Source organism: Aedes aegypti, chromosome 1 (genome assembly GCF_002204515.2).
Source record: "Aedes aegypti strain LVP_AGWG chromosome 1, AaegL5.0 Primary Assembly, whole genome shotgun sequence".
Classification (NCBI taxonomy): Eukaryota; Metazoa; Arthropoda; class Insecta; order Diptera; family Culicidae; genus Aedes; species Aedes aegypti.
Window position 1 is genome coordinate 93,395,282 of NC_035107.1, and position 15,204 is coordinate 93,410,485.

A 15,204-nucleotide genomic window follows, 5' to 3' on the forward strand; every position below is an offset into this window, starting at 1 on the left:
ATGAGTGAAGAAACTCGCTATCTCTTTCTGTCTGGGAGTTTTTGTTGTTTTCTCACAAAAACATGCCTACTTTAATTGTGAATACCTTTGATTGGGGCAAACATAAAAAATATCTTTTGACGGCATTCAAAAGACAAAATAAAATTGTATAGCATTAGCATTAGCATTAAGCATTTCGCACAAATTCGTAGGTGGTACAGTCCTAGACCATTGTATGAGGGTTGCCTCCTTCCCGTCCGTTACCAAAGTCAGAAATTTGGGACTAACCTCTAACTCTTAGACAAGATTGACACATCCTCCAATTATCGAGAACTGTCCTGGCCACGTCCTTGTGAAAGCTGGGGAATGGGAAAGGATGATTGAATGAACACCTACTTAAGAAAGATGCAGAGAACTCTACGACCTTTCATAGGTGTTACGGGTTGTTGTGGAATGTTGATGGAAAGGGTAGTGCCATAGGATACGTTCGGTAGACGTTCAGGCCAACAAATGGTTAATATTTACGCATTGTGAACATGCACTGCTGATCAGAACAAACTCACCAAATCCCTTTTTTGAAACTCCTCTGCAATCCATTGCTCCTCCAATGATGAACAATAGCGTGCGCCGTAATATAGAACTGCCCATCAAAATGCAAGCACCGCACGAAAAATCGACAAAAAACTGCAGTTCATAATCCATCCCGAACCGAGCATCCACGAATCACGTTCAATTTTTGAATCAACACGCTTAACACACACACACACGAGATAAAAAAACGAGTCGCGCGAAACAAATTCAATTGCTGGAGCCATCACAGAGCACTAAAAACAAGACTCCACAAATCATATTCAGAATAATCATCGAAAAAAGGAAATCACATTGAAAGACATCTTTCTACAGAACATTTATTTGCACGTGACATAGCACTATCCGCCGAAACTAATTTTTCTCAAAAGACAAAATAAAATTGTATAGTATACACAATCAAAATATTACAGATGTGTTATTTTTGTAGCTCTAATGAAATGCCGTGAAAAACAAAGAATTTTCACCAGAAAAACTTCAATATATTTTGAACTAAAATAGATATAATCAATGTTTGAAAATATGCGTTTTGTTAAGTTCTAAAAGTCGTTCATAGACTACTTTGACGAGAAAGTAGGCATGTTTTTGTGAGAAAAATAACAATAACTCCCAAACGGAAGGAGATAACGAGTTTCTTCACTCACCAAAGTTCTGAAAGTGTTTCATAGACTACTTTGGTGAGATATTTGAATTGAAAAGGCTATACGTAGAAAACCAGTTTTGTTCTGACCACCCTATGTCACCGTAGGAAAAAAGTTTCCAAACACTCAATGTTGTATGAAGATTTAGTAGAAATATTTCACTGGAATATGTCATCAAATTTGGTGTCCAAATGCAGCCAAATTTTCAAGTCGTAAGGTGAAGATGAATTGAAGCCAAAACTCAAATTTTCAAGAGCACGAATCTGGAGCAGCGAACATCCGTTTAAGCTGAAAACTTAATCGATTGGTCATCACCAGCATGTGACCAATCGATTAAGTTTCCAGCTTAAACGGATATTTGGTTCTCCAGATTTGTGCTCTTGAAAATTGGAGTTTTGGCTTCGATTCATCTTCACCTTAAAAGCTACACGAAGAAAATTTTTTCCACTATGCCCAAAATTATGTGTCTCGATTATTCATTCAACCCTAAATTTCTCGGTATTCTCTTCCTTCCTTACGAATGTTGTCAAAAAATAGAGAGAACTGCATCTACCCAAGTACTCCCAGCCCTGGGCAAATGGAACTTTTCTTATGATTGGGTTGAAAGAACTCAATTTGGCAAGCTACCTAATGTGGACCTTGGAAATTTAATCAAAATTGAGTAATTGGTCTCAGCTACGGGATTGCGTTGAAACAACCCAACATTTAGTTGAACCACGTCTCCGTGTATATAAACTACTGTCTGAAGCTATGTTACATCGCATAAAACCTTTGAACATTAGTTTACCAATGTGACGTGCTCAGTCAGCGATCACCAGTAGTGTCGCAAGCGCTTTGAACCGAACCTTCAACAGCAGCACGTGGTTCGACCCTGTACATCCGCCGTCATTATTAGGCTCATTTTTCTTCTTCACCTTCTGCGAGCAGGGTTTCCTCATGCCTCTCCATAGGTCTGGCAGCCGTCGCGTCTCGTGTAGGTCTGCGCTTAACACCACCTACCCTCCCCCTTTGCGGCTGACTGTGTCTATCATTCAATTTCCCAATGTACTCTGCACTACGCAAAGGATATAGAAGACGTCGTTCTAAGTAGCTGTCTATTAATTACATAAAACCCCATTTATAAGATTTTATTTTGACAAGAACAAAAAATGTATGCCTGATAGAACCAATTATAAAAATTAAACAAGTTATATTGTAACAGTACCATATCTTCCAACAGGTTTACCAATAAACGAAACGAAAATTTTCCAATTAACTTATCATCCATTCAATTGTTTTGTATCATTTTGAAAATGACATTTGTGCTTTAAAAACGGGGGTCGTTATTTATATTTAATAATATAATTTCAAGGCATTTTTTTTTTTGTTCACAACTTAATGTTTTTTATATAATGATTCCATAAACATCCAATTCAGTTTAATATACGTTGTTTTTCTTTTCACGCGAAAAATAACTTGAAAACGATTGTAAATGTCCACAGTAACTTAAAATCTGATTGATGACTTCTGCGCGATTATGTCTTAGACAATTTCGAACCATAGCACAGAAGACGTCTGAGGACTTGCAACACTCGAAATTAAGACTATTTGTGAGTCTGATTTATTGCAATACAATGTATTAATTATGAAATTACTTCTTGGAAAACCGTCCGAGATGAGCAAACCTGGAAAGAACCATTCCTAATTTGCTTATATGTAGCAAGAAAAAAAATGAAGTTTGATTGTAGTTCCACCCAACAATATAAAGTTCTGAAAAACTATTGAAACATAATAAAATATGTGTACAGAATTTCAACCTTGCTGAAAGATCCAACGATAAATAAATTATAGACTCTATTATATACCGTAGGTTATATGGGGTTTGAACAAGTTCCACTATTAAATTAATTGTAAACTTTTATTCGGGTAATACGACAGCCTAAACCTCCTCCCCCTCAACCACTCACGCAATTAAGGGACGACCCCCCAACATAAGTACTCAACACCACTGCACGCATTTTTTGCGCTCTGCCTGCGCATATTTAAAGGTGTCTTCTTGTTGAAATCGAGCACAGCAAAACAAAACTAAATCGACATGTGGTCTCTGACAGTGCCTTGCCTCCAGTCCAACACCATCTGATACGCGAGCAAACAAGCGGCTTAGATAGGTCTCGTCTAGTCTAGGGTTTGAATAGGTATTAGGTTGGTATGATAAGTTGTGTTGATTCTCGTTTTCTCAGATTTTGATTGAGCTTTGAGCAGCACATTTCGATCGGGCAGTCGCCTTGAGCGCGCGCACTTTCCATGCCATCTGCGCGCCGTGCGTTCCGCAGTTTCTCTCGCACCTACACACGATGCTCTCTCGGGATCAACCACGCTAAAATTAAATCACTCAACGATAACGGATTTGCAAGCAAAACTATAAAAAAATGTTGCTATTATGACAATTTTAGCTCCAATAGGATCATATGGAGTGAAACATGTTTAAGGCGCCATTCACCGCCCATTTTAAGTGTAAGGCCCCATAAATTGGTTTCGTTTGTTGAATGTTATCTCTATTTTATTATAAGAATACGATACCATGACCCCACAGTTATGAATCAAATAACCTATAAAACTCTATAAAACAACATGGAAAACGTAAAATTGTAATTTAAAAGCACGAATTGAATCGTTTCAAATTGGAACTTTGATTAGTAAAGTATTTTGAGTGTAATATTTACTTAGAATTGCATAAAAATAAAAAAAATTGTGTCGGTTTCTACGGATCAGTGCGCAAAATCAAGAGATTTTCAACTCAATGCATATGTATTCCATGATATGGCGAAAGTTAACAATGCGTCACATATTACTGCAAAAATAGCAGTGTTAGAGCTGGAAACAAGGGTAAAATGCTCTTTTTTGTGATACTGCATTGTAGTAACTGAGACATGAACTGTTTTCGCACAACACCAAGTTTTCAACCTATTTTTTGTCTGCTCAAAACAAGCCTTGATGTTTTATGAGTTTTATCCTTAGTGGTATTGTCTGAATTTGTCGAATCCAATGCTTAAAATGACAGAAATTTACATTCCTTGAAAGTGATCCATAACCGTGGTAAACAATCTTTTCCTGGCCCATATTATGGATCACTAGTTACAAGTGCTAATATTCGGTATTTAGAATCAACAATCAAGAAAAATGTTTTCCAAAGATGATTTCATACTACAGTTAACTCTCCATAACTTGATATTGAAGGGACCATCGAGTTAGGGAGGTATCGAGTTACAGAACACAAAACCAGTGCAAATGGGATCCAAGGGACCATCGAGGTAGCCATGAAAATCAACTTTTACTATGGTTCTCTAACTTGATATCGAGATACGGAATATCGAGTAAGGGAGAGATGACTGTGAATCGAAGCAAATGAGCATGTTTTATATTATAACATTTGAATTTTACCACCTGTGGGAGCTTAGGAATGCTGACGGCACTTCTTACAGAAAACGACCATATAATGATAGCTGTGTGGAACCAACTAGTAATCCTTTATAGGAGAGATTCGCGGAAGCTGACATTTCTGTCGAAGTGTGAGCCAATCGAGCAGTGAGAGCTGTCAAAGTGTGAGCCAAACGAACATGCGTTATATTTGTTTTGAACTTTTCGTGAGGAGTAATGCATTCCGCTTGAAATTATTTCGGTAAAAGTCATTTTACATGAAGCAAAAAAAAATGAAATAACTATTTTATTTTTTGTTTAATTTTTGTCAATGCGATTGTTAGTTGTTGATTTTTTCGACCTGCCATATTAAAGTCATTGAAAAACTTATGTTTAGCACCTTAAGCAGCATATAATTATTTAAAAATATCTCTATTGCAATATACCCCCGCTAATTTGAACGGTACCTCATGCAAACCATTGGGGAACTTCTAGTCCCCCTACGAACAACAGAAAATCGTGCTTCTGGTTACCCTTTTGGCTCTTTTGTTTTGATTCTGCGTTCCGTTCCACAGCGTTCCATTTTCGGGTAAATTTAATCGCGAGTGTAATCATGAAGCGAAGTTTAGTTAAATGTTTATGATCCGGAATCGAACAAACACCGCAATAAAATGGCCGATTGCATGCTTGGAGGCTTCCGGGATGCCTTTAAATGTTTGCTCTTATTCCAAAACCATCATAATATTGAATGTGCTTCAACTTTTTGGCATGTTGTTGGCTGATTTAACGATACTTAAACTCTATAACCAAACCATAACATACATTAAACAAAGCAATGGTCTATGTTTTCATAGTTGTCACAACTGACAGTGGGCGATATTCACCAGGTCATCCTGGCTACGAAGAACACTGTGTATTGATATATGGTTGTCTATAGCCTGGTTTTTGCTGTTTATTTGCAATGCAAAGCCTGATAAACAAACTAAGAATGAGGGGGTTTGGAAATGAAAGAAGAACTATTCAAAATAACAGTTTTTAAGAATTGAAATTCTATAACTCGATATATTCTATAGCTCGCTAGATTTTTTCCGTTTAATCATTTCCATCATCAATACTTTCAAATCTCGGTATCTCCAATAGTCGATATCTACCCATAACACGATGTATTTTCAAAAATACCTTGGGATTACCCAAAGAGATTACTCTTATTACTTCTTATTTGGAAGCGAATAAGGGATCGTTCAAATATTACGTAACGCAACAGGGGAGAGAGGGGGTCTTACATAGTGTTACGGTCCACACAAAAATTTAAAAGTTTCCATACAAAAGCTGTTACGTGGGGGAGGGAGGGGGTTTAAAATTGACAAATTTTGCGTTACGTAATATTTGAATGAACTCTAAATACTTTCAAGTTGTAATGAAAGTTCAAAAATATGAAAATAAAAATATTGTTTGTCAGTAAAACTAATATGATTTTTACGAGCACAAAAAAATGATTTCTGGAACATCCAGAGCTATTGTTCTATAAAATTTTCCACCAAAATTATAATAGTCACCGGTGATTTTGAAACTTTTTATTTTGTAGCTAATGTCACCGTGAATTCTATGATTTCGACATTTTTGGATGAATCCCTCGGTTTTCATTTGAACCTTCTTGAAAAATACTATGCCATGCAAATCCCGCTGGTTCTGTAGCTATTAATGATTTACATCGCCCTGCAGTTCAAATGCTGTTCCATGCAGCTATATCGAATGTTTAGTTGCTGTCTGTTGTCGATAAAAGTATGTAATTCATAAATAAATACAAGAGCCAAGAAGCCAAGGACTATCATTGATTGAGCTGGTGGATTCTAAATTTTGCCACCAGTTGAAAGAATAAAACACTCGACTTTTATTCTTTCGACGTTTTGTTCCTTTCGACTTTTTGGAATTCGACGTTTTGTCTTTCTTTGTACCTAATCCGCTAGTGAATTTTAAATTTTTGTTTTACAAATATCTGAGGAGCTCGACCGCTTAGTAAGATGGCGTCTTCGGCAGAGTTGTTCAGTAGCTCAAAGGCTATTTTTATTTATGTCATTAAATTCGATATAGCCCTTGAGCTACTGAACAACTTTGACAAAGATGCCATCTTTCTTGGTTTAGGGACAAAATGTCGAAATACAAAACATCGAAAAACAAAAAGTCGAATGCCAAAACGTTGAATCCCATTACCTCGAAAAGGACAAAACGTTGAAAACGGTGAATTTTCTACATTGTTGGCCAGATTTCTTATTTCCACATTGGCTTCGATTAAACATGCTACGAATAACGTTTAGCATATAATGAATTATTTATGCTCTCGGAACAGAATCATTCTTCCAAAATATTTCATTTCCTTCAATTTTTTTCTTGTCAACATTTTGTCCTCTCGACGTTTTGGCACTCGACGTACTGGGATTCGACGTTTTGTCACCCAAACATTTTTCTTAATGGTCAGGTTCCTGAAATATCCGTGACATAAAAGTTTGTTGGCTTGAACAATAATAGTCTTTGAGTTACTGAATAACTTTGCCTAAGACGACATATTTTAAAGTGGTCAAACTTCTAATATTTTTTCAAAACAAAAGTTTCGTGCTCACATGCGTCACCTAGTGGCAAAATTTTCAATCAACTAGCTCTAACAAAGATAGTTCTTGACATACTAAACAACTTTGTCGAAGACGCCATCCTAATAAATAGTCGAGATCCTGAAATATCCACAGAATATGCTTCTATGCTCACTAGCTTTACATAGTGGTAAAATCTCGAATTTCTTGGCTCAAATCTGTGTTGTTTTTTTTCATAAGGGCTTATCTGCATTCATCGATTTCTCTTCATCGTTGCTCTCTTTGCGCTATTGCAGAAATCTGATCCTCTTTTCGTACCATATTTTTATGTTTTAGGATGAAGAATCACTATATCGTGCTTCATTAACAAGAATTGTTACAGATTCATCTAATTTAGCGAAGTAATTTAGCAAAAGAGAGGATCGATGAAGAGAAATCGCTCATGTTAGATAGGCCCTATTGAAGTAACAGCACAGAAATAATGATAGCCCTTGACCTATTAAACAACTATACTATACCAAAGACGCCATCTCTTTAAGTGTTCAGACTCCTGAGATAACTTCAAAACAAAAGTTTCATACTCAATATAGTGCCACCTGATAACACAATTTTGAATTAAATAACTAAAACAATGCTTGACTTAGTGAACAACTTTACCGAAGACACCATCGTTCTTAGTGGTCAGACTCCTTAAATATCTGCCAAACAATAATGAAAGTTTCATGCTCACTAGCGCCACCTAGCGGTCAAATTTCTAATTAAATTATGTACCATCAGATAGCGCTCCACCTCCGCAGTTACTTTATGAACACTGAGAAACACGGCTGGTCACAGAATTACTAAATTTTTATAATTTATGATTATTTTCTAAAGTACACCAGGGCAAGTTGAAGCGGGTGGGGCAAGCTGAAATGCAAAGTTTTTAATAGGATATTAGTAAATGTTAGCAGATATTTTTCATCTGTTAACTTAATATTTCTGGAATTGAATTTCTCATCATTATGAAATTTCTCTATGATACCTTGCCATTTCATCTTACCCCAGCCGTTTCAACTTGCCCCGGTGTACCTTATCTACTTTCTCTTATTCTGCAGGGATTTTTAAGTTATTTGTCAATTCACCTGGATTGAAGCATCACTTAAGCTATCAGCACACACTTTGACATATGTACAAATATTTGCCAAATTTTGACAAATTTATTTGTCATGTGTGTACTGACCAAATAAATTTGCAAAAACATTGTTATGCAAATATTTGTCCAACATTTCAATACACAATACTTGCAGATACTGCAAAATATATATTTGTCAAAGTATGCTAAACCAAATCTTATTTGGTCAAGTTTGCAACTCCGTTCAGTTCTGCAAAGTGGCAAACATGGGCAAATAAGAATTTGTCGGATGTTGTCCATCGTGTACTGACCTTCGGCAAATGATAGGCAAACGGCAAACATTGGCCAGACGTCTGAAACGTTAAATAGCCGAATATTTGCACACTTGGCAAAGTGTGTACTGATAGCTTAAGCGTCAACCCAGTCGAAATGATAGTTAGGGTTTTGTTCTACTTCGTCGTAAGTGCTATTATTCGTCGTATCAAACTTAAAATGTGCCACTACGGCGGATATTCCAACTTACCTGCAACATAGATTCATTTTCCAAGTGTATTTTTGTGAAAGCTGTCATGGTTTGTACACTTGTACACCAAAAATGCAATAAAACTACTGTATTTTGTTAAATAACTTCAGTTCAATTATCCACTTTGCACTTTTTCACCGAAATCACATGGACGAACACGATTTGAGAGAAATGCTTAACGATCGACACCAGTCAAACCACTTTATGATACAAGTTTCTTCCCGCCCTCCTGTGTGACTTACTTCGCCAGGCACTTATTTTCACTATGGAAAACCTTTGAACTTCTTCACTGAAGGAATTTCATTTCAATCACACGCCGTAAAAGTTCTATATTTCACGAAATTTTATGAAATTTCCTCACCGATTGCGTAAAATTGAGAATGTAAACAAAGTTCAATCCGTCGTACTGAAAAAAAAAAACTTGTGTGCATCAATGTATGCGCGATGCTCGACTTAAAAAATACGGTTCCTTTGATTGTGTTGTTTTTGCTGCACTGTGAGCAAATGCCATAATTATACGGTCAAAATGAATTGTGTTCATATGTTTGGGCTGAATTTTGATGACGAACCATGAACTTTAAAGGAAATAAGTAAACTCCATCATGCTGAAGACATGGAGGGAGATGCCCGTAGATCTATATAGAGTAAGGTGGGGCAAAAGTTCGACGTTAGTGATATAATCAAGATTTCCATAAAAACAAAAGCATTTGAAAACAAATAAATACCACACAGTGAGCCTTCAACATATTAGCTACAATTTTGCTAAAAAAAAACTTGTGCCAAAATATTTACCCATTTTTAGTTATAACAGTTTCAAAATCGATTGTCTTAAACGAACTTTTGCCCCACCAGTGGGGCAAGAGTTCGAATCTAGTGTGGGGCAAAAGTTCGCTGGCTAAAACACTAAATTTTGATGCTTTTATGACAAGCATACTTTTTACCAGCCGTAAACTTATGTTTTCCGAAAAATACACACTAAATTTTCATCAAAAAATTTCCCAAAATAGGGTTAAATTTAATATACCCAAAAATAGCAGTTTTTTGCAAAACTAAGTGAAAATGTAAAATTTTGGTGATATTTTTCGCGCGATCAGGCTAATTTCACTAAGTTTGAAAATAATATGTGGATTTTGGGCAATTTGAATTTTTATCCGTGTTTTTATACATGGGTCGAACTTTTGTCCCGCTGATTCGAAATTTTGCCCCACTATGGGTCAAAAATTGTTTCCAAGTATTTATGCAAAAACTAATACACCTTAAATCATTCTTATGGTAGGCCTAGAACCGCCATTACATAAAATATTGAAAAAGATTTTATCTTTATTTGGTTCTGTGAAACGAAAGTTTGACCAAAAATTACAATATTCACGTCTAAAACAACAAATAGCCATAACTTTTCCAAATCTCAACCGATTTTTATGATATTTGGTGTGAAAGTCTCCTACTTGACCAGCATTCGAACCACCATGACATTTATATTTTTTGTTTTGAATTGAGTTTGAAATCTTAAAAAGAAACTCTTATTCCACTCGAACTTTTGCCCCACTTTACTCTATCCTAGTAAAATATTTTATTATAGCGTTGATATGTTGTGTTTTGACCACTCAATATATCACAGTGAGCCGTAAGTTGTGAGACCAATCTGGAAACTAATTGCGACAGCAATGAAAACGACACGATGGATTGAGAATACGGCAAGATTCATTTATTTTTTGCATTATTTCCAAAAAGAGATCAATATTTATCAACATCTTATTGTACAATGCTAAAGCCGTTTTGAGCAAGAATTGTTTGGCATCTATTTCTAGCAGCATCATTCACTGCAATACTGGGAAAATTGCAGTTCTCACTGATCAATGCTTAGTACGATGGATACCAGCACATCACCATAGTATACATATTTATAGCAGAGTGAAAAAGAGGCAGTTAGAAAATAGTCATTATTGCATAAACTTTAGTAATTCGGTGACTAATGTTATCTACGAAAGTGTGACAGTACGTGTATAAGGTATTGGAAAAAGCGTGACAGAGGGGGGAGGGGGTCTAAAAAACTCGAAAAACGATGGACGTCATATTTTAATCGTCCCTTGGCGTGATAAAAAACAGCCTAGGGTGTTTTATGTATTTTGGACAGTGCGTTACGCGTATATAATTTGACCACTTCCATTTGATTTTGCCGTAAATCACCAAATTATATACGCGTAACGGTCTGTCCAAAATACTTTGATCACCCTATTACGATGAGAAATTGCAAAAAATAATTAAAATACTCAAATGAATCACTACGCAACTCATTTCAGTTGCGTAATGATAATCATAATATCTCGAAGACTTATTCAAGACTCAAGTCAGAAAATTCAACAAACTTACTTTATCAATCCTACGTGTTTCGCAGACGAAATTCTACACGTTCTGCTCTAAACCAACTCGATTTTTCACTTTTAGAACGTTTAATTTCCGGATTTACAATACGACGAAGGTAAGATTCTCCACTTTTGCAACTTAACCGCTACTTTCACCGCTCCGTTGTATGGGAGACAAAGTGACTTTACCACGAATCAAAACAAAACACTACTTCACGCAAACAAATTTTGTTGTATAATCTACCGAATCCATAGTAGAATTAAGAACAGCACCAACGATTTTCAACCGACTACAAAATTCTGTTAAGTTTACTATAATCTGGTAAAAATCACTGAGCAGTGTAGTAAATGTGACTATGTCCATAGTAGCCTCGACTACAAAGCATTGTATTTCAATCCGTGACACCCACCGTAGAACGCAGTATGGTGAAAAGTACAATGCCAAACTTGTCAAATCTAGAATATTTCTAGTCATAAATACTACAACTCTGGTTAAATAAACAGAATATATTTTCTTGTTTACTATGTTATGGTAGAGTTAACAGATTAATGTAGTCGGTTGAAAATCGTTGGTGCAGTTCTTAATTTTACCATGGATTCAGTAGTTTCTACAATAAAATTCATTTCAGTGTTGAGTCGGTTTTACACCGGTACAAAAATGTCTAAAGTAACTGATTGAAACGGCTTATCATTTTGTCATACATTTTTTGTGAAAAATGATAGGAACAACCTAGTGTTTAACGCGAGCTGATTGCATGCAAAATTTAGGCGATATACACGGTAAAAAAATGTTAAAAAGGGGATTCATTTTAAAACAGTTTTAGAAGAAATGTTGTGATTCTTCTTAATTAATTTTCTCAAAACCATATGAAAGTTACTTACGTCGATTTGAAAAAGTAATCGAGATATGTCATATTATGACAAGGTGTGACAGATTTAATTATTTGGTGTTAAAAAAAAATATATCGATTAGAAATCAAAAAAATGGTGTAACTGACAGGCTTACGTTAAATTAATATGAAATAAATACTAATATTTTATAAAATAATTTTCAAACAGTTAAGTCGCTATACGCCTGTTGTGTAGCTTTCGTTGAGCGTGTCCACTTACACATGTGGTGGTACCTTTTCTAGAGTGCCTGTAAATAAGAGTGACGTCATGATCCACTTTTGACAGGTCTCCTGCTCGATTGGAACGCGGATTTGTATGCACTGAGAAAAATCTACACGTCAAGGTCGTGTGTTTTACTTATAGATTTGCGCAATGAGGAAAACCACATGATATGAGTGTGGTAGCCATATGGATTTCATCATTGATTTCACGGTATAATAACATGTGTATCAACATTAGGTTGTCATGTGAAACAAACATGCATTTCCAAATATTAAATCATGAAAACCAACTGATTTGCTTATTGAATTCGAAATGTAGTAGCTTTAGATAGTCATGTGTGATAGAACATAAATGTCAAGGGGCTGAAAGAAGAAATTTGGTAGAAAAACTTTTGCTCCCCAAAATATGGATCCGAGGCTCCTCTGCTTGTCGCAAGCTCTCTTGATTTTTTTTTCAAACCCGTGAGCCAGCAACAAGCGGGGCGCCGCAAATCCATAATTTGGGAAGCCAGGGATAAGCATATTCCATTTTTTTTTCGAAACTGAAAGCCAGGAAAATCTGTTAGTGGAATCCGATTTTTCTAATAAACTATACATTATAATCAATGTTTTCTTATAGAAAGGTAGAACTCTCGTATATCGGTCAGCTTTACTAATAAAAGAAAAATCGAATTCACAAATTTTCATCTAAAACTTTCAGCTTCAAAATTTGCTTCTTCTCTTTGGAAGCATGATGATGACTGTCGTTCGACATGAGGTCCAACCACAATTCAGTTCACTATGCATCCCATGGGTTGATCACAAACAATTTAGAAGCTTTGAACATGGAAATCGATAGCATAGCTCATGGATTTCATCATAACAATCTCATTGCGCAAATCAATGAATCGACCAACTTGAACATGACGATTATGACACAAGATAACCATAAGCAAAACACACTGAATCCGTGTTGGAGTGATGATCTATGCGTACATAGGTTGACACATACGAATCTGAAGAGAAAGCTTCGGGAACTTATGTGGAAAAAATATGGAATCCCTGTTGTCGATTGATGAATCAATCCATGAAGCAAAACACAGGAGATTAATGTGTAACACACACGAAATTTGCAAGAAAATCATAGCAAATCGATATGGACGTTCATGAATCGATCCATAATTTTAAACACACAGATCGAGCGTGAGGATTTTTATCAGTGTGGAAATGACAGTTCGCCGCTGTTCCAATTTTGACATTGACGCCACTCTTATCTAGATCCACTCTGACCTTTTCCTTGCTCTCTCTCACTTTCCTCTGCCGGCTGTGATGGCTTTTGTCCGTGTGTCCTTCGGCTTCGGCTTATGTACTTGACACCGGTGCCGACGCCGACGCCAGAGGATATTCAACTTCTTCGCGGAAGCAAGCAGCTGTTTTACCACTCTCTCTCGCTTGCTCCTTTGAATATTGCATGCGCGACGCTTTTTACCAACTCCTCTTTCCATGCTGCGATCGGTTCGCACACTGTCTGGTTTTTGCCGAACGTGTGTGTGTGTGCGTGCGCGAGCATCCTCTCCCGCGAGTGCCGAGTCGAGTCGAGAAGCAGAACCGAGAGCCGATCCCGCGATCAGAAGTAAAATGTGATTCACCGCGTACGGTCGTGTATCTTTTTAGTTTGTTTCCAAGAAGCATCCAACCTTCAAGACATCTTTCTTGGTTTTCTCGAGTCCAAATCGCTTCCGTCCGGTTTATCGAACACTTCGAAGGGCTCGAAATTCGCAATATTTGAGGAGGAGTGCAGTGCATTTCCAAGAAAACGCAATCAGAAGGGTGTTTTATCGAGAGGATAACGTTACGCTCGGTGTAACGTTTCGAAAGGATAACGCTCCCAACCGCAGGAGGAAGAAAAGAGAAAGCAATAGTCGGTTGTTGGAAACCGGCGGTTAGTTTTGTTTTTTGTTGTAAATAAGATCAGCCTTGATCAGCTCTCACCAAAAAGTGCCCGATAAAGAAATGTGAAGATCGTTGAAGAAAAGTGCGATCGCAAGCAAAAGAATAGTATTGTTCAGAAGTATAGATCAAGAGAAGTAGAAGGTGGATGATATCGTGTCTCTAGTCACAGTCGCGTGTTGTCTTGAAGTTATATCCAGAAGAAACCAGAGGATCATTGTACCGTGTCCACGCTGGATCGAGGGCCCCAGGAAAAGAGGAATACACATTCTATATATCTATTATCGTGTGTTCTGCTGCATGGTGGTTGATCTATACGAAGAAGGAAGGAAGATCGCGGAGACCAGAAAACGAGCGGAGAGGAACTTTACCTTACGACGTACCTTTGCTTCTTCAGTTGCTTCATTGCTGGCGAAAATATCTGTGTTGGATAACTATGCTTGCTAAATGAGAAGAGGATTTTTTAAAACCCAGGTAAGCGCACGGGCTCAGGGTCGCCGGCACTTGGGAGGTCTTGACTCGAGGTTATACTCTTTGTGTGTCTTATCTATCAGGCGAGAGGTGTTGTCTTGGGGGTGGCTGTCTGTCTGCAGGTATCCTACAAGATCTTGCATCGTCATTAGAAGCAAAAAAGGATTTGATACGGATGAGTCGAAGGCGTATTTGAGAATGATATCGTCCCAACTTCTAGGCATTGATTTGTGTTCTGTATTTTTTTTTTTGTTTGATAGATCATTAGTAATTCTACATATTTTAAATCTATCTCTATGATCTTCATAAATACAGCCACAATGAATTCTCGCTAACTTGATATTCCGTATCTCGATATCGAGTTAGAGAATCATAATAAAAGTTGGTTTTCATGGCTACCTCGATGGCATTTGCACTGGTTTAGTGTTCTATAACTCAATACCTCCCTAACTCGATTATCCCTTCAATATCGACTTATGGAGTGTTGACTGTTGTAGTAGCTTATA

The 15,204-nt window shown here is 36.8% G+C and overlaps 1 protein-coding gene across 4 annotated transcripts in view; it reads left to right on the forward strand.

Moving 5' to 3' along the window:
- The window catches only part of LOC5576689 (RNA-binding protein MEX3B), a 245,793-nt gene that overhangs the window by 217,790 nt on the left and 12,799 nt on the right, over nucleotides 1-15,204 (forward strand). The window contains exon 1 of one of the 4 annotated variants that reach the window (XM_001662777.2): nucleotides 13,892-14,701. The exons of the other annotated variants lie outside the window; for them this stretch is intronic. The gene's annotated coding sequence lies outside the window, so the exon portion shown is untranslated. Of the gene's footprint in view, nucleotides 1-13,891; nucleotides 14,702-15,204 lie in introns of those variants that run through there. 4 annotated transcript variants of the gene reach the window in all.